A 21,009-nucleotide genomic window follows, 5' to 3' on the forward strand; every position below is an offset into this window, starting at 1 on the left:
AAGACCTCAGACCTCCCAAAAGGCAAGAAACTCCCCACATACCTGGGTAGGGCAAAAGAAAAAAAAGAATAAACAGAGACAAAAGGATAGGGACGGCACCTGCACCAGTGGGAGGGAGCTGTGAAGGAGGAAAAGTTTCCACACACTAGGAAGCCCCTTCGCGGGCAGAGACTGCGGGAGGCGGAGGGGGGAGCTTTGAAGCCGCGGAGGAGTGCACAGCAACGGGTGCGGAGGGCAAAGCGGGGAGATTCCCGCACAGAGGATCGGTGCCGACCGGCACTCACCAGCCGGAGAGGCTTGTCTGCTCACCCGCCGGGGCGGGCGGGGCTGCGAGCTGAGGCCGGAGTGCAGGGAGAGGACTGGGGTTGGCGGCTTGAACATAGCCTGAAGGGGTTAGTGCACCACAGCTAGCCGGGAGGGAGTCCGGGGAAAAGTCTGCACCTGCCGAAGAGGCAAGAGACTTTTTCTTCCCTCTTTGTTTCCTGGTGCGTGAGGAGAGGGGTTTAAGAACGCTGCTTAAAGGAACTCCAGAGACGGGCGCGAGCCGCGGCTAAAAGCGCGAACCCCAGAGACGGGCGCGAGCCGCGGCTGAAAGCGCGAACCTCAGAGACGGGCGCGAGCCGCGGCTGAAAGCGCGGACCCCAGAGACGGGCGCGAGCCGCGGCTGAGGGCGCGGACCCCAGAGACGGGCGCGAGCCGCGGCTGAGGGCGCGGACTCCAGAGACGGGCGCAAGCCGCGGCTGGAGGCGCGGACCCCAGAGGCGGGCGGGAGACGTTGGGGCTGCTGCTGCCGCCACCAAGGGGCCTGTGTGCGAGCGCAGGTCGCTCTCCACGCCCCTCTTCCGCGGAGCCTGTGCAGCCCGCCACTGCCAGGTTCCCGGGATCCGGGGACGACTTCCCCGGGAGAGCGCACGGCGGGCCTCGGGCTGGTGCAGGGTCACGCCGGACTTTGCCGCCGCAGGCCCGCCCCGCATTCCGTGCCCCTCCCTCCCCGCCGGCCTTAGTACGCCAGAACCTCCGAATCAGCGGCTCCTTTAACCCCGTCCTGTCTGAGCAAAAAAACAGACGCCCTCCAGCGACCTACATGCAGAGGCAGGGCCAAATCCAAAGCTGAGCCCCTGGGAGCTGTGAGAACAAAGAAGAGAAAGGGAAATCTCTCCCAGCAGCCTCAGAAGCAGCGGATTAAAGCTCCACAATCAACTTGATGTACCCTGCATCTGTGGAATACATGAATAGACAGCCAATCATCCCAAATTAAGGAGGTGGACTTTGGGAGCAAGATCTATGATTTTTTTCCCTATTCCTCTTTTTGTGAATGTGTATGTGTATGCTTCTGTGTGAGATCTTGTCTGTATAGTCTTGCTTCCACCATTTGTCCTAGGGTTCTATCCGTCCATGGTTTTTTCTTAAAATTTTTTTCTTAATAATCAATTTTAATTTTAAGAACGTTATTATACTTTACCTTCATCCTTTCTTTCTTTCTTTCTTTCTTTCCTTCCTTCCCTCCTTTAGACAACGAATCATCCCAAATTGAGGAGGTGGTCTCTGACAGAAAGATTTATGATTTTTCCCCCTTTACCTCTTTTAGTGAGGGTGTATGTGTACGCTTCTGTGTAAGATTTTGTCTGTATAGCTGTGCTTCCAACATTTGTCCTAAGGTTCTATCCGTCCCCCCCTTTTTTTTTTCTAAATAAGAATTTTTTAATTCAATAACTTTATTATACTTTATTTTATTTTTACTGTATCTTCTTTCTTTCTGTTTTTCCTTCATTCCCTCCTTCCTTCCTTCCTCCCTCTCTCCCTCCCTCCTTTCGTTCCTTCTTGCCTTCCTTCCTTCTTTGCTTCTTTCTTTCTTCCTTCCTTCCTTCCTTCCCTCCTTCCTTCCCTCCTTTCCTTCTTTTTTTCCTCATACTTCTACTAATTCCCTCTACTTTTTCTCCCTTTTATTCTGAGCCGTGTGGATGAAAGGCTCTTGGTGCTCCAGCCAGGAGTCAGGGCTCTGCCTCTGAGGTAGGAGAGCCAACTTCAGGACACTGGTCCACAAGAGACCTCCCAACTCCACATAATATCAAACGGTGAAAATCTCCCAGAGACCTCCATCTTAACACCAGCACCCAGCTTCACTCAACGACCAGCAAGCCACAGTGCTGGACAACCTGTGCCAAACAACTAGCAAAACAGGAACACAACTCCACCCATTAGCAGAGAGGCTGCCTAAAATCATAATAAGGCCACAGACACCCCAAAACACACCACCAGACGTGAACCTGCCCACTAGAGAGACAAGATCCAGCCTCATCCACCACAACACAGGCACTAGTCCCCTCCACCAGGAAGCCTACACAACCCACTGAACCAACCTTAGCCACTGGAGACAGACATCAAAAACAGGAGGAACTACGAACCGGCAGCCTGCAAAAAGGAGACCCTAAACACAGTAAGATAAGCAAAATGAGAAAACAGAAAAACACACAGCAGATAAAGGAGCAAGATAAAAATGCACCAGACCTAACAAATGAAGAGGAAATAGGCAGTCTACCTGAAAAAGAATTCAGAATAATGATAGTAAGGTAGATCCGAAATCTTGGAGATAGAATGGACAATAGAATGGACAAAATGCAAGAATCAGTTAACAAGGACCTAGAAGAACTAAAGATGAAACAAGCAACGATGAACAACACAATAAATGAAATTAAAAATACTCTAGATGGGATCAATAGCAGAATAACTGAGGCAGAAGAATGGATAAGTGACCTGGAAGATAAAATAGTGGAAATAACTACTGCAGAGCAGAATAAAGAAAAAAGAATGAAAAGAACTGAGGACAGTCTCAGAGACCTCTGGGACAACATTAAATGCACTAACATTCGAATTATAGGGGTTCCAGAAGAAGAAGAGAAAAAGAAAGGGACTGAGAAAATATTTGAAGAGATTATAGTTGAAAACTTCCCTCATATGGGAAAGGAAATAATTAAGTTCAGGAGGTGAAGAGAGTCTCATACAGGATAAATCAAGGAGAAATACACCAAGACACATATTAATCAAACTGTCAAAAATTAATTACAAAGAAAGCATATTAAAAGCAGCAAGGGAAAAACAACAAATAACACATAAGGGAATCCCCATAAGGTTAACAGCTGATCTCTCAGCAGAAACCCTACAAGCCAGAAGGGAGTGGCAGGACATACTGAAAGTGATGAAGGAGAAAAACCTGCAGCCAAGACTACTCTACCCAGCAAGGATCTCATTCAGATTTGATGGAGAAACTAAAACCTTTACAGACAAGCAAAAGCTGAGAGAGTTCAGCACCACCAAACCAGCTTTACAACAAATGCTAAAGGATCTTCTCTAGGCAAGAAACACAAGAGAAGGAAAAGACCTATAATAACGAACCCAAAACAATTTAGAAAATGGGAATAGGAACATACATATCGATAATTACCTTAAATGTAAATGGACTAAATGCTCCCACCAAAAGACACAGATTAGCTGAATGGATACAAAAACAAGACCCTTATATATGCTGTCTACAAGAGACCCACTTCAGACCTAGAGACACATACAGACTGAAAGTAAGGGGATGGAAAAAGATATTTCATGCAAATGGAAACCAAAAGAAAGCTGGAGTAGCAATTCTCATATCAGACAAAATAGACTTTAAAATAAGGACTATTAAAAGAGACAAAGAAGGACACTACATAATGATCAAGGGATCGATCCAAGAAGAAGATATAACAATTGTAAATATTTATGCACCCAACATAGGAGCACCTCAATACATAAGGCAAATACTAACAGCCATAAAAGGGGAAATCGACAGTAACACATACATAGTAGGGGACTTAAACACCCCACTTTCACCCATGGACAGATCATCCAAAATGAAAATAAATAAGGAAACACAAGCTTTAAATGATACATTAAACAAGATGGACTTAATTGATATTTATAGGACACTCCATCCAAAAACAACAGAATACACATTTTTCTCAAGTGCTCATGGAACATTCTCCAGGATAGATCATATCTTGGGTCACAAATCAAGCCTTGGTAAATTTAAGAAAATTGAAATTGTATCAAGTATCTTTTCTGACCACAACGCCATGAGACTAGATATCAATTACAGGAAAAGATCTGTAAAAAATACAAACACATGGAGGCTAAACAATACACTACTTAATAATGAAATGATCACTGAAGAAATCAAAGAAGAAATCAAAAAATACCTAGAAACAAATGACAATGGAGACACAATGACCCAAAACCTGTGGGATGCAGCAAAAGCAGTTCTAAGGGGGAAGTTTATAGCAATACAAGCCCACCTTAAGAAGCAGGAAACATCTCGAATAAACAACCTAACCTTGCACCTCAAGCAATTAGAGAAAGAAGAACAAAAAAACCCCAAAGCTAGCAGAAGGAAAGAAATCATAAAAATCAGATCAGAAATAAATGAAAAAGAAATGAAGGAAACAATAGCAAAGATCAATAAAACTAAAAGCTGGTTCTTTGAGAAGATAAACAAAATAGATAAACCACTAGCCAGACTCATCAAGAAAAAAAGGGAGAAGACTCAAATCAATAGAATTAGAAATGAAAAAGGAGAGGTAACAACTGACACTGCAGAAATAAAAGAGATCATGAGAGATTACTACAAGCAACTCTATGCCAATAAAATGGACAATCTGGAAGAAATGGATAAATTCTTAGAAATGCACAACCTGCCAAGACTGAATCAGGAAGAAATAGAAAATATGAACAGACCAATCACAAGCACTGAAATTGAAACTGTGATTAAAAATCTTCCAACAAAGAAAAGCCCAGGACCAGATGGCTTCACAGGCGAATTCTATCAAATATTTAGAGAAGAGCTAACACCTATCCTTCTCAAACTCTTCCAAAATATAGCAGAGGGAGCAACACTCCCAAACTCCTTCTACGAGGCCACCATCACCTTGATACCAAAACCAGACAAGGGTGTCACAAAGAAAGAAAACTACAGACCAATATCACTGATGAACATAGATGCAAAAATCCTCAACAAAATACTAGCAAACAGAATCCAACAGCACATTAAAAGGATCATACACCATGATCAAGTGGGGTTTATTCCAAGAATGCAAGGATTCTTCAATATACGCAAATCTATCAATGTGATAAACCATATTAACAAATTGAAGGAGAAAAACCATATGATCATCTCAATCGATGCAGAGAAAGCTTTTGACAAAATTCAACACCCATTTATGATAAAAACCCTGCAGAAAGCAGGCATAGAGGGAACTTTCCTCAACACAATAAAGGCCATATACGACAAGCCCACAGCGAACATCATCCTCAATGGTGAAAAACTGAAAGCATTTCCACTAAGATCAGGAACAAGACAAGGGTGCCCACTCTCACCACTCTTATTCAACATAGTTTTGGAAGTTTTAGCCACAGCAATCAGAGAAGAGAAGGAAATAAAAGGAATCCAAATCGGAAAAGAAGAAGTAAAGCTGTCACTGTTTGCAGATGACATGATCCTATACATAGAGAATCCTAAAGATGTTACCAGAAAACTACTAGAGCTAATCAATGAATTTGGTAAAGTGGCAGGATACAAAATTAATGCACAGAAATCTCTGGCATTCCTATATACTAATGATGAAAAATCTGAAAGTGAAATCAAGAAAACACTCCCATTTACCATTGCAACAAAAAGAATAAAATACCTAGGAATAAACCTACCTAAGGAGACAAAAGACCTGTATGCAGAAAATTATAAGACACTGATGAAAGAAATTAAAGATGATACAAATAGATGGAGAGATATACCATGTTCTTGGATTGGAAGAATCAACATTGTGAAAATGACTCTACTACCCAAAGCAATCTATAGATTCAATGCAATCCCTATCAAACTACCACTGGCATTTTTCACAGAACTAGATCAAAAAATTTTGCAATTTGTATGGAAACACAAAAGACCCCGAATAGCCAAAGCAATCTTGAGAACAAAAAAAGGAACTGGAGGAATCAGGCTCCCTGACTTCAGACTATACTACAAAGCTACAGTTATCAAGACGGTATGGTACTGGCACAAAAACAGAAAGATAGATCAATGGAACAGGATAGAAAGCCCAGAGATAAACCCATGCACATATGGACACCTTATCTTTGATAAAGGTGGCAGGAATGTACAGTGGAGAAAGGACAGCCTCTTCAATAAGTGGTGCTGGGAAAACTGGACAGGTACATGTAAAAGTATGAGATTAGATCACTCCCTAACACCATACACAAAAATAAGCTCAAAATGGATTAAAGACCTAAATATAAGGCCAGAAACTATCAAACTCCTAGAGGAAAACATAGGCAGAACACTCTATGACATAAATCACAGCAAGATTCTTTCTGACCCACCTCCTAGAGTAATGGAAATAAAAACAAAAATAAACAAATGGGACCTAATGAAACTTCAAAGCTTTTGCACAGCAAAGGAAACCATAAACAAGACCAAAAGACAACCCTCAGAATGGGAGAAAATATTTGCAAATGAAGCAACCGACAAAGGATTAATCTCCAAAATTTACAAGAAGTTCATGCAGCTCAATAACAAAAAAACAAACAAGCCAATCCAAAAATGGGCAGAAGACCTAAATAGACATTTCTCCAAAGAAGATATACAGACTGCCAACAAACACATGAAAGAATGCTCAACATCATTAATCATTAGAGAAATGCAAATCAAAACTACAATGAGATATCATCTCACACCAGTCAGAATGGCCATCATCAAAAAATCTAGAAACAATAAATGCTGGAGAGGGTGTGGAGAAAAGGGAACACTCTTGCACTGCTGGTGGGAATGTGAATTGGTACAGCCACTATGGAGAACAGTATGGAGGTTCCTTAAAAAACTACAAATAGAACTACCATATGACCCAGCAATCCCACTACTGGGCGTATACCCTGAGAAAACCGAAATTCAAAAAGAGTCATGTACCAAAATGTTCATTGCAGCTCTATTTACAATAGCCCGGAGATGGAAACAACCTAAGTGCCCATCATCGGATGAATGGATAAAGAAGATGTGGCACATATATACAATGGAATATTACTCAGCCATAAAAAGAAATGAAATTGAGCTATTTGTAATGAGGTGGATAGACCTAGAGTCTGTCATACAGAGTGAAGTAAGTCAGAAAGAAAAAGACAAATACCGTATGCTAACACATATATATGGAACTTAAGAAAAAAAAAATGTCATGAAGAACCTAGGGGTAAGGCAGGAATAAAGACGCAGACCTCCTAGAGAATGGACTTGAGGTTATGGGGAGGGGGAAGGGTGAGCTGTGACGGGGCAAGAGAGAGTCATGGACATATACACACTAACAAACGTAGTAAGGTAGATAGCTAGTGGGAAGCAGCCGCATGGCAGAGGGATATTGGCTCGGTGCTTTGTGACAGCCTGGAGGGGTGGGATAGGGAGGGTGGGAGGGAGGGAGACACAAGAGGGAAGAGATATGGGAACATATGTATATGTATAACTGATTCACTTTGTTATAAAGCAGAAACTAACACACCATTGTAAAGCAATTATACCCCAATAAAGATGTTAAAAAAAATAAAATAAAATAAAAACAGCATGGATTAAAAAAAAAAAAAAAGACCTCATATTAGTTTTGTATTTGCAGAGCTAATTATGCACACAAAATCGAGTAGCTGGTAGGGACTCAAAATATACTCTCACTTCAGGTGTAAGAAAGTTAAAGTATGTAATATTTGTTATATATATACATATATCAAATTTCTTTATCCATTTGTCTGTCAGTGGACATTTAGGTTGTTTTCATATCTTGGCTACTGCAGGTTCAATGGGTATGATATTCAGTTATGCAAGATAAACACACTCTAGAGATCTGCCTATAGTTAACAATATTGTATTGTGCACATAAAAATTTAAAAAGGTAGATCACATGTTAAGTGTTCTTATCCCAATAAACAAACAAATAAAAAGCAAATTATTTAATTAGTTAACAATAGTTTGGATGTTATTTCTCTCAAAAATCTTGCTTATTTTGGATAATATGTTTTGTTTTTCAATCTTCTTTGTCTGATACTAATATAACTACTCCAATAATTCCTCTCCCCCTCAATACCCTCACCCATGTTAGCCTAGTATAACTTTGTCCATATTTTACTTTTAACCCAGTTGTATTTTAATTCATAAAATTCATTCCTGTGGTCAGCATATAGTTTGCGTGTCTATTATATTTTTGATATGGATATTATGTTCATGTTTTAAATATTTCAATTTATAGAGAGAAGTTTGTGTTATTTTTGAGTGTCTATGAGTTCTTTTATTTCTTCCCAGTAAATGTCTTCATTTCACCCTTCTCTTAATCCTAGCTCAATAGGAAACACTGATTAGATTGTTGAATGCAGTTTCCTCTCTCAAGGGTAACATTTAAATAGTTGAATTCTTCTTTGTTCAATCATGAGTATGTGCTTATTTGGCAAACCTTGAAATTCTGGAATTTTTCTGGAAATGATAGACCGACAGTTGGGAAAATCATGAGTTTTGTTCTTGTTTATAAATAAAAAGCTAGATGACACATACCTATTTGCTGAGGTTGGAGAAGGAACTCTATTTCTTACCAGCATCTTCAAGCAAAAGCAGGAGAGAAGATATATTTTCTCCCTAGTCAGAGATTCCGCCCGGAAATTCAGACCTCCTCAAAACTACTAGGGGCAATAGTAGAGTAATCTACCTTAGTATATAAGAGCAAATTATCAAAGAAATTAACAAATTTAACCCAGACATATTAAATGAATTGTAACATGGCAATAAGTTTATTCCAAGAATGTGAAAAAGATAAGATTAGTTTAACCATCAACACACATCATTACATTACTAAGAGTGAAGATGCTTTTATCAATAGGTGACAGAAAGTATTTGTGTTAATGACTGATAAAATTCTAATGAATTATAATTATAAAAACTCTACATAAGATAGGACACACTGACAAATATGTGTTGGATGTACAAGGTAGGGTAAACCTAAAAAAAATTTTATATATGAAAGTCAATTGTAGGAGAATTTTCCTGGGAGGTACATGGCATTCTGATATGAAATAGACCAGATGTCCTGGGGAGGGAACCCCACAGATCTCTTGAAAATTGTAATTTAGGACCAGAGAAGGGAAATTTTCTGATCCTTGACAGCCTGTTGTTGGGCAACCAGATCTTCCTGGGTCGCTTAGTAAAAATCTTGCTTGTTCTTCAAGAAATATTCTGGTACTAAATATCTGCATTTACTTAAAACCTTCTAAAATTGTATTTTAACCCCAAAACTCATAAAAACTGAGATAACTCTTGTGCCTCTGAAAATATAATCTAAATAAGACTCCAGACAAAATTACAATGGCTTTCAAAATTATTCATCTGTATTTTTTCTTTTAAATTTATTGTCTAGTATGGCATAAAATTCTTTTTATCATTATAATTCCATGTTTTACATCCTATAATATTCCCTGAGAGGATATAAACTATTTATTCTCTGTTTTAAGGTAAATAATACTCTATATGTTAGCAGAGAATATCACTTTTATTTATTAGGGAAAAAATAATTCTAAGATATTTTTACTAAAAGTAAAGGAAATTACCAATGACTTTTTAAAATATAATTTTAGAGAGAAGACTTCTCTCTGTTTTCTTCTTCTCTGACAACATTCAAATTTTTGTTAAAAAATATTACCAAATTTCTCTTCTTTTGGAATGTGGTATAATTAATTACGTCAAATTCTAGAATCAGAAAATATTATGGGGAAAGGTAGTCTTATTTTAAGTCTAGATAATCTGTCATGGAAAACATTTCACGTTAGTATTTCTCATCTTGCCAGCATGAAAGGGGATGAAAAGCCAGGTTAAGAAACAATTCATTTGTCCAAATGTTACGTGAAACATTCAGGTCAATTGTTTCATGTCTCCCCCATCCATCAAACTGCAATATAAGAGAGTGCTATTAAAAATATTCTTTGCAAAAGAAGACCACCGATTCTCTTGGATGCTTTCTTCAATACGCTGATAGCTTTTACTTTATTTCTCAGATTAATTGAACTTTGTCTAGTAGATTTATTTTTAGAATGTAAAAACAGTATCTTTAGAGAGGAGCTTATTCAATTATAGTTGCATGTAAACTTTGGATTTATTTATATCAGCTGTAGATATTGTTTGTGTCTGTTTTCAGTAATGTAGAACCATCTTAGATTTATGTGGCAAAACAGGTAAGGAAATGTCATTGTATAACAACTTTAGCCCTTTTAACCTCCCATTCAGGAGAACTCTTTTAAAAGTGGGAGTGACAATAAACGAGCTGAATACTTGTGAAAGCACATATTTAAATGGTTCTGATACTTTATATTTTGAATTTATAAAAGTGGGATCATACAATATGTGAACTTTGGTGTCTGGATCCTTTCATTGCCATCAATGTGATCAAGGTTCATTTATATCATTACTTCATTCTTTTTGTATGGTTGAATAATATTCCATACTATATTATATATTTTTATCCATTTATCAGTTGGACATTTTGGTTATTTTCAGATTTGGGATATTATGAAAAATACTGCTATGAACAATTGTATACAATTTTTGGATAGACATGTTTTCTTTTCTCTATATATATCATATACATATGTGTATATATTATATGTATATAATAGTGGAATTGCTTCATTGCATGGTAACTCTGAGAAACTTCCAAATTGTTTTCCAATGTGGGTGGATAATTTTACAGTGCAACCAGCACTGTATGAGGGTTTCAATTTCTCTTCAACCTTGCAAAATTTATCATTCATTCTTTTGATACTAACCATCATACTGAATGTGAAGTAATAGCCCATTGTGGTTTGGATTTGCATTTTGCTAATGGCTAATGATGTTGAACATGTTTTTCTTTTATGTGATTATAGGCTATTTTTATATCATCTTTGGAGAAATATCTATTGAATTTCTTTGCTCATCTATTCATTGGATTAAAATATTTGTGAGTTTTTGTTGTTGTTGCATTGTAATTGTTTTTCTATATTCTGGATACTAGAATACATGATATATATATTTTCTCCCATTCTGTGGATTGTCATTTACTGTAACTTCTTCCGAGATTCCTTTTTTGTCTTTGATTTACTGCAGTTTGAAAATGATATGCCTAGGTGTAGATTTTTGGGCATTTATCTTGTTTGGTATTCTGAAATTCTTGGGTCTGTGGTTTGATGCCAGTAATTAATTTTGGAAAATTCTCAGACACCATTGCTTCAAATATTTCTTCTATTTCTTTTTCTCTTTCTCTCTTTATGGTATTCCTATTACATATATATTAACCCCTTATAATTGTCCCACAGTTCTTGAATAGTGTGTTCCGTTCTTTTTTAAACCTTTTTTTTCTGTTTGCTTTTCAGTTTGGGAAGTTCCTATTGACATATATTTAAGCTCACTAATGCTTTTCTTGGCTGTGTCCAGTCTACTGATGAGCCCATTAAAGGCATTTTACTATAGTTTTTCTGAATTCTAGCATTTCCTTTTGATTCTTTCTTAGAGTTCTCAACTCTCTGATTACATAAAATGTGTTTTGTTCCATGCTGTTCAATTTTTTCCATTAGATCCCTTAGCATATTAATCAAATTTAATTTAAATTCATCTTCCAATAATTCCAAACTACTTGACATATCTGAGTCTTGTTCTGTCACTTGCTTTGTCTCTTAAGGCTGTGTTTAGCTCTTTAGCTTGCCTTCCAATTTTTTGTTGAAAGCCTGACATGATATATACAATAAAAGGAACTGAGGTTTTATGTTTATCTGGTTAGGAGTTATGCTGGATGTACTGTTTGCTATAGCTGTAGGTGTCAGGGACTAAAATTTTCTCCAATGCCTTGGTTTTTATCTTCCCTCTTTGCTTTGGTTTCCCTAGAGATTTCTTCTTAAATAGGATCTGAGTCTATTCTTTCAGTTGTTATAACATGTTATTTTACAGAAAACCTATTGAATTGGTGGTGAATGTTAGGGAAGACATTCCATGTTCCTATGATTAGGTCTCAGTCTTTTCCTAATGACCCTGGGCTGTGACCTTCACAGCATCTATGCCTCTGAGTGGTGACCTTTACGAGACCTTCTCTCTTATGGCCCCCATCCCCTCCACCCCTACTTCTCCCACTTATGGAATACAGGAAGGCTAGAGGGGGCTGGAGTTGGGTTTACCCTTCTCCAAGGATGGTTAAGCTCTGGTAAAATAGGTTCACTTGAGGCTGATCTAGTTAAGGAGAATAGAATGCTCTGAGCATATTTCAAAATGGCAACTTTATGCCTCTTTTTACCCCTTCCCTTGCCTGATTGGAGGTTGGTTTTTTTTGTTGTTGTTGTTTTCTTTTCTTTTCTTTTTCCCTAATCTTCACTGTGAAAGCCTGACAGGGCTCCTGGAGGTAAAACTCAGAAAATATGGGGACCTCCATACCCCAAGACTGGGCCTCCTGTAGAATTTTTAATGCACAAATATGCTCTCAATCAGCCTCCAAAAATCCATCAGAGTTTAAATCGTCCTACTTTGGTGCTGGGTTCAGCAGTCGTTTCTGCTCCTGGGCAGCTTCTCTGTATTTAATTATCTTTTCAGGTTTTGGGGGTGTGACTTTTCGTGTGACCTCATTTTTTGAATAGAATTAAATAGAGATGTTGATTTTCAGTTTGTTCAGCTTTTTGCTGGTTGTGAAATGGGGGTATGATTCCACACTCTTTACATGTTGGAACAGACACTGGAAGTCTATGGCTTGTCTTTGCACTTTCTCATAGAGTTCTTTGAAGTACTTTTTTAAAAAAGAAACAATTGATGAAACCACATTTATTTATTTTTCTTTTGTTGCTTGTACTTTTGGTATCATATCCTAGAAACCATTGCCTACTTGAAGATTGTGAACATTTATACCTGTATTTTCTTCTAGGAATTTTATTGTTTTAGTTTTTACATTTAGGTCCTTCATATTTTTTTGTATACAGTGTGAAATATCGTTTCAAATTCATTCTTTTTAAAGTAAATATTCAGTTGTCCAAGAAAAATTATTGAAAAGATTTTAATTTCTCTCATTGAATTGTCTTGCCACCCTTGTTTAAAATCAACTGGCCATGAATTTTTGGATTTACTTCTGGGCTCTCTATTATTTTCCATTGATTTATATGTCTCTCCAATGTCATTATAAAACTGTCTTGATTGCTGTAGTTTTGTATTAAGTTTTGAAATGTTAATAGTTTTCTTTTTTATGATTTTTTGGCTATCAACATCCCTTGATTTTCCATCTGAATTTTATAGACTCATGAAATTCTTTCTGCAAAAGACCCAGTGTAGATCTTGATAGATATTGTGTTGAACCTCTAGAGAAATGTGGGAAGTATTGCCATCTTAATAATGCTAAGTCTTCCAATTAATGAACATAGGATATCTTTCCAATTATTTAGATCTTTTACAATTTCTTTCAAGGATGACTTGAAGTACTAAGTGTTCAAATCTTTCATTTCTTTTGTTAAAACTATTCCTAAGTACTTCATTCCTTTTGATGCTGTTGTAAATGAAATTATTTTGTTCATTTTATTTTTGGATTTATCATTGCTGGTATATAGAAATGTAACTGTATTTTATTTATTTATTTTTCTTTTTTGTGGTACGTGGGCCTCTCACTGTTGTGGCCTCTCCCATTGTGCAGCACAGGCTCCGGACATGCAGGCTCAGCAGCCATGGCTCACGGGCCTACCCTGAAATTCAGGGAAAGATCAACAAGTGTGACTCATCTCAGTTCCATGGGTGTTCGCTGGGCAACTTGTAGAAACCAGAGGATTCACTCAAATAACTGGGAGGGTTCCTGAGATGGCTAAGCCTCTTTCTTTTCATTGTCATTTTCTATGTCTGGATCCTTGGTTGTTCTCCTCATGGTCTCCCACTTTACATAAAATTTTACCCTTTTCTCTTTAGACAGATAGCCTGTACTTCTTTAGGTGATGAGTGGCTCCCAGAGAGCAAACAATGGAAATTGCAAAGCCTCCTAAGGTCCAGGTCTGGAAATCACACACAGAATCACTTCCACCATAATACAATGGTTAAAACAAACACAGGACCAGTGCATACACAGTGACAGGGGAAATAGATTCCACCTCTTGATGAAAAGAGTGGTAAATACTATTGTGAAAGGGCATAAACAATGGAATACATTGTGGCCTCTACCTTTGGAAACAATCTACTGCAACAACTGAATAGCAATGAAAACTTTTAGCATCAAATGTGGGCTCATTCCCCATTAAAAGGAAGCAGGATTTGGGGAAAAATGGTCAATCCTAGGTGTAGGCAGAAAGTGCAAAAAATAAATTTGGAATATATTAACATATCAGAAAGCAAAAAACAATCAAATATTATAAATAGAAAGATTATAATATAGTATATGATTCCTGATGTGATGCTTCATAAAGTACATAGACAACATATAAAATACCATTTCAAAAATTAATTTTGAATCTGTTCAAACCTCTAACTGTAACCATTAACTTACATGAAATTCAGGAGTCAGAAGAATTTGTTTAATAATAGCATGCTACTATTAGAGGAATTTGTGTTAGAAACTAACAACCTATTATTAGCTCTATAGCTATGAGAAAATTATTTTACAAGGAACTTGAATCCCTTCTAAGTAAAATGGAAGTAAGAAGAGATTATTTTATGAACATATACCATATGTATGTGAAACAATAAAAATTATATAAAACGGTTATTGGCATAGCAATGCTGCCCAGTAAAAACGTTTTAATTTTTCCTCTTTTCCTCCTCCTGACGTACCTGTTACTTCCAATAAACAATGGCTGTGATTCCTAGCACAAATCAACCCCTGTGATTGTTCCTCATTAATAGAATAATCAACTATCCAGTAAGAAGATACCTCTTAGAAATAAACTCTGTTATGGTATGAAATGAATGACTTAATAATGGTCTCAATGAAATTCAAAGATTTCTTAGTAAATAAACAAAAACTGCCACAAGCTTCTATAAGCCCACTGAACCACCTCTCTCCTTCTCTGCCTTTATACATTACCTTCTTTCCTGGTACTTTGGATGGATTCTCCATGCTGTTTAGCAAAGACCAACACAGCCATTTGTATACCAGATTCCATCTGCTCTCATCTAGTTAATGTCATTTCTCCCACAATTCTCCCTAATCTCTCCTCTGAATCATTTTGTGTTTTCCTTTTTCCTAATGAATTTGTACCCATCAATAGACAAATATCCTGATATTCAATGATCCTACTTTCATCTGCTTATATTGCTCATTTCAATTTTCCCCTTTATATCAAAACCCCTCAACACTTGTTTACAGTCAGATTGTCCATCCTAGTCTCCTTTACTGTTTCATCTCTGCTTCCTAACTTTGTAATAATTTAAACCTACAGGGCATAGACCTTGGCCATCTTTTCTACTCACATTCCTTTGGTTATCTCAAATAATCTGATAGCTTTAAACACCATCTATATGAAGACAGTTCTAAATGTACACCTCCACAAAGTCTTTTGACCTGAACTCAAGACCTGTATATTCAGTGGTATATTAACTACCACTTGGTTAGCTAATAAGTATATTAAAATTATAATGTAAAATCCTATACTCCTAATTCCCTCTGCCTCAAAATATGCTGTTTCTACAATTTTCACATTTCAGTAAATGAAAACCATTCTTATAATTGTCAAGATAATTTTTAAAATAATTATTGATTCCTTTATTATTCTTGTGCTAAAATTTAATCTATCACAAATCCTGTTTATCAACCTTCAACATATAACTTAAAATCAACCTTGCTTTGGTAGATGGTATTTTGATACCCCTCCTAGATTTCCTTTACAAAGTCAACACTCAACTCCTAGCTGTTGTGTATTGTCCTCAGCTGGCAGAGGGAAGCCATATTATTGATTAAGTTAGATCTCTTCTACTTCCCAGGTGGCCATATTCCATATTTACAGATAGAGGCATACAACAACTCTAAAATGTGGTTTATATTTTACACTGCAAAAATTTCTTCCTCTATCAAGCCAAAGCTAGAGTTTACTGGCTACCACTTTTGCTTAGATTTTCTTTCTTCTCTATAATACTTCATACTTTACAGAGCTTTGTCTTATGTTTTTTGTTTTTGTTTTTCTAAAAACATTCCTTTAGTAAGTTAAGCACACCAAATTTCTATCTCTTACTTAATTAATTGGAATATATTTCTTGCTTGTGTCCTTCTACTTGTCCTCTAGTCTATTATTCATACAGTTATCAGAATATTCTGTTAAAACAAAATGTGGATAATTTCACTCCTTTATTCCAAATATTCCAATGGCTTCTCACATTACTAGGATAAATGCCTAAGTAAATAACTTAGCCAAAAAACATGGGGTTGGGCTTCCCTGGTGGCGCAGTTGTTGAGAGTCTGCCTGCCGATGCAGGGGACACGGGTTCGTGCCCCGGTCTGGGAAGATCCCACATGCAGAGCGGCTGGGCCCGTGAGCCATGACCACTGAGCCTGCATAGCCGGACCCTGTGCTCCGCAATGGGAGAGGCCACAACAGTGAGAAGCCCGCGTAACACACACACAAAAAAAGAAAAACATGGGGTTATCTGGAGCCTACTTCTTTTTTACCGTTCTCACTTTATCTCATATTATGCTGTCCCTGGTCCACTACACCCTAATGACTCTGGTCTTTTTGCAGTTCTTTGAAACAGTTGTCATACTCTCAAACTCATGGCCTTTACACTTGCTCTTTTTTCGGAAAGGAATTCACTTCTTTAAGATATTTACATAGTTTGCTCCTATACTTCTTCCTAATATTTAGTCACACATCAATATTCCATTGCAATGTTCATGACCACCTTGATTAAAATTGCAAACCTAACTTTACTATGGCATTGCATATACCTTTCTCTTATTTGCTGTTTTTTTCCCCCAAAGCTCATATCACTTTCTAACTTTATATGTGTATTTAATATTTATTTTATTGTTTCTCTTCATTCACTAGAATGAAAGATTCATGAAGACTGTATGTTTGTCTGTTTTATTCATTGATCAATCATCATTGACTAATAATCTCTCAATAAATACATGTTAATTCAAGAGGTTAGCTTACTGAAATTAGCAACAAACTCTTATAATTGTGATTACAACTCTGTATGATCCAATGATCCTTGATACATGTTGCATTTAGTATCCATTTTCATTACTTACATGTCACACTTTAGATTTTGGTATTTAAAAATAAATTTCAAACTACTTTTTATGTTTTCCCTAAAGTCATAAAATAGGTTCAAATGCACTTTTATTGTATCTTACAATTACTCAAAATATAAATGAAAACTAAACTTTGATAATGTCATCAAAGACCTGTAGCTAACACAACACCTGCATGTATTATACAACAATAAAGGGAAAGAAAACTAAATCTTCCCATGTTCAGCTTCTGTTTTTAACTTCTTCAGCAATGTGATATTTAGAAACCTTGTTTCTTTGAACATAATTATCTAAAATAAGTCAAAGTTAACATTTTAAAGTTATAAAGCATATGGGAGATGATGTTAAAACCTTGAAACATAATTTCATGAAATGCTAGTTGATCCCAGAGGTTGATTATTGCTTTGGTATTTCAAGAATGTGTGTGTGTGTGTGTGTGTGTGTGTGTGTGTGTGTGTATTTGAACTTACAAGCATCTAAAGACTTTTAAGTATTTTAGTGTGTACATAATCATATGTATTATCCTAAAGAGGCATTGTAAATTGTTGTTGAACTATTGTCAAACATTTAATTGGATATAAATAAGAAATTTGTTATAATCACAAAGGGGCAGCTATTTACACATAATAATCTAGTTATTTGCTGTTGATTAGTTATTTCCAAATGAACTGCATTCAATAATTAGTCATCAAGTTCTTGATAGAGCCATCTGTATACTCTGAGGACTAGCAAATATTGATGCAAATGGAAACTTGTTTCGTGAAAGGTTAAAATGACAGAATTACATAAATTACACAATGTATCAATGGGATTGCCTGAAATATATTTTCCTAACTGTTCATATTAAATTATCTTTATTATCATTGAATAATGCCATTTTACTCTAAGTAATAAATACCAAAATATATTGAACAGATGGTTAAAAAAAAAAGAAAAATGGAAATAACAAAAAAATAGTTTAATGATTTAGGCAATTTCACCAAAAATTACCTTACCATGAAATTCACTGGACATTTTGAGGTACCCATACCATTATGTTCATTCTAATACTTCAGGTAACCACATGTAATATTTTACAACTTTGAGAATTTTCAGACATTTTGGGGAAGGAAACCACAGTATGTTTCAGTAATAAACTTTTAAATTTATCTTAAACCTCTTTCTTTTAATGCAGTGAGATTTGAGGACACTTCTGTGAGCATGAGTTTTTGTTTCTTCCAGGAAATTCTTACCCAGGAAATAAATCTATAAATAGTAAGAATACTTTATTGTTATTTAGTAAATTCTTTAAGTCTTATTTATTGCATCAAATAAGTTGTGCATCTGCATAAATACCTCCTTTTTCAGAAAAATAAATTCCTTACCTAAGCATCCAGCTCACTATCAACTTTTTAATTATCAAAACAATTTGTTAAGACTCTCATTTTTCTGTGTACAGTATGGTACAGCTAATCAATGTCATTTTAGCTCAGGTTCATCTCACAATGCACAAAGTGGGTCCAAAATGTGTTTATTATTCCCATTTCTGGAATGCATAATTGGAATAGATATATTAGAAGCTGGCAGAATCCCTACATGAGTTCCTAGCCCTATAGAGTGAGGGCTATAATGGTGGGAAAGGCTGAGTGGAAACCACAAGTGGACATTTGGAAGTGTGTAATTTATCCTAATTTTTTTGTCCTTCTAACTACTAGAGAACTTTTGAACCATATAAAACCACTGTATACTCATTATTATCGATTTTTAATCTCATTATTTGTTTCCCTCTTCTTTGTTCTCTTTACTTTATTTTTCTCTTACTCTTCTTCTTTCTTCTTTCCCTTCTTCACTTTCTCTTTTTTCCCTACCTATTTTATTTTAAATGTTTATATTGTTTATGTTTATGTTTAATGCATCTTTTTTTAAAAACATCTTTATTGGGGTATAATTGCTTTACAATGGTGTGTTAGTTTCTGCTTTATAACAAAGTGAATCAGTTATACATATACATATGTTCCCATATCTCTTCCCTCTTGCGTCTTCCTCCCTCCCACCCTCCCTATCCCACCCCTCCAGGCTGTCACAAAGCACCGAGCCAATATCCCTGTGCCATGTGGCTGCTTCCCACTAGCTATCTAACTTACGTTTGTTAATGTGTATATGTCCATGACTCTCTCTTGCCCTGTCACAGCTCACCCTTCCCCCTCCCCATATCCTCAAGTCCGTTCTCCAGTAGGTCTGCATCTTTATTCCTGTCTTACCCCTAGGTACTTCATGACATTTTTCCCCTTAAATTCCATATATATGTTTTAGCATACGGTATTTGTCTTTTTCTTTCTGACTTACATCACTCTATATGACAGACTCTAGGTCTATCCACCTCATTACAAATAGCTCAATTTCGTTTCTTTTTATGGCTGAGTAATATTCCATTGTATATATGTGCCACATCTTCTTTATCCATTCATCCAATGATGGGCATGTAGGTTGTTTCCATCTCTGGGCTATTGTAAATAGAGCCGCAACGAGCATTTTGGTACATGACTATTTTTGAATTTTGATTTTCTCAGGGTATATGCCCAGTAGTGGGATTGCTGGGTCATATGGTAGTTCTATTTGTAGTTTTTTAAGGAACCTCCATACTGTTCTCCATAGTGGCTGTACCAATTCACATTCCCACCAGCAGTGCAAGAGTGTTCCCTTTTCTTCACATTCTCTCCAGCATTTATGGTTTCTAGATTTTTTGATGATGGCCATTCTGACTGGTGTGAGATGATATCTCATTGTAGTTTTGATTTGCATTTCTCTAATGATTAATGATGTTGAGCATTCTTTCATGTGTTTGTTGGCAGTCTGTATATCTTCTTTGGAGAAATGTCTATTTAGGTCTTCTGCCCATTTTTGGATTGGGTTGTTTGTTTTTGTTATTGAGCTGCATGAACTTCTTGTAAATTTTGGAGATTAATCCTTTGTCAGTTGCTTCATTTGCAAATATTTTCTCCCATTCTGAGGTTGTCTCTTGGTCTTGTTTATGGTTTCCTTTGCTGTGCAAAAGCTTTGAAGTTTCATTAGGTCCCATTTTTTTATTTTTGTTTTTATTTCAATTACTCTAGGAGGTGGGTCAGAAAGGATCTTGCTGTGATTTATGTCATAGAGTGTTCTGCCTATGTTTTCCTCTAAGAATTTGACAGTTTCTGGCCTTACATTTAGGTCTTTAATCCATTTTGAGCTTATTTTTGTGTATGGTGTTAGGGAGTGATCTAATCTCATACTTTTACATGTACCTGTCCAGTTTTCCCAGCACCACTTATTGAAGAGGCTGTCCTTTCTCCACTGTACATTCCTGCCACCTTTATCAAAGATAAGGTGTCCCTATGTGGGTGGGTTTATCTCTGGGCTTTCTATCCTGTTCCATTGATCTATCTTTCTGTTTTTGTGCCAGTACCATACTGTCTTGATTACTGTAGCTTTGTAGTATAGTCTGAAATCAGGGAGCCTGATTCTTCCAGCTCCTTTTTTCATTCTCAAGATTGCTTTGGCTATTTGGGGTCTTTTGTGTTTCCATACAAATTGAGAAATTTTTTGTTCTAGTTCTGTGAAAAATGCCAGTGGTAATTTGATAGGGATTGCATTGAATCTATAGATTGCTTTGGGTAGTAGAGTCATTTTCACAATGTTGATTCTTCCAATCCAAGAACATGGTATATCTCTCCATTTGTATCATCTTTAATTTCTTTCATCAGTGTCTTATAATTTTCTGCATACA

This window comes from Pseudorca crassidens, chromosome 18, assembly GCF_039906515.1.
Source record: "Pseudorca crassidens isolate mPseCra1 chromosome 18, mPseCra1.hap1, whole genome shotgun sequence".
Taxonomy (NCBI): Eukaryota; Metazoa; Chordata; class Mammalia; order Artiodactyla; family Delphinidae; genus Pseudorca; species Pseudorca crassidens.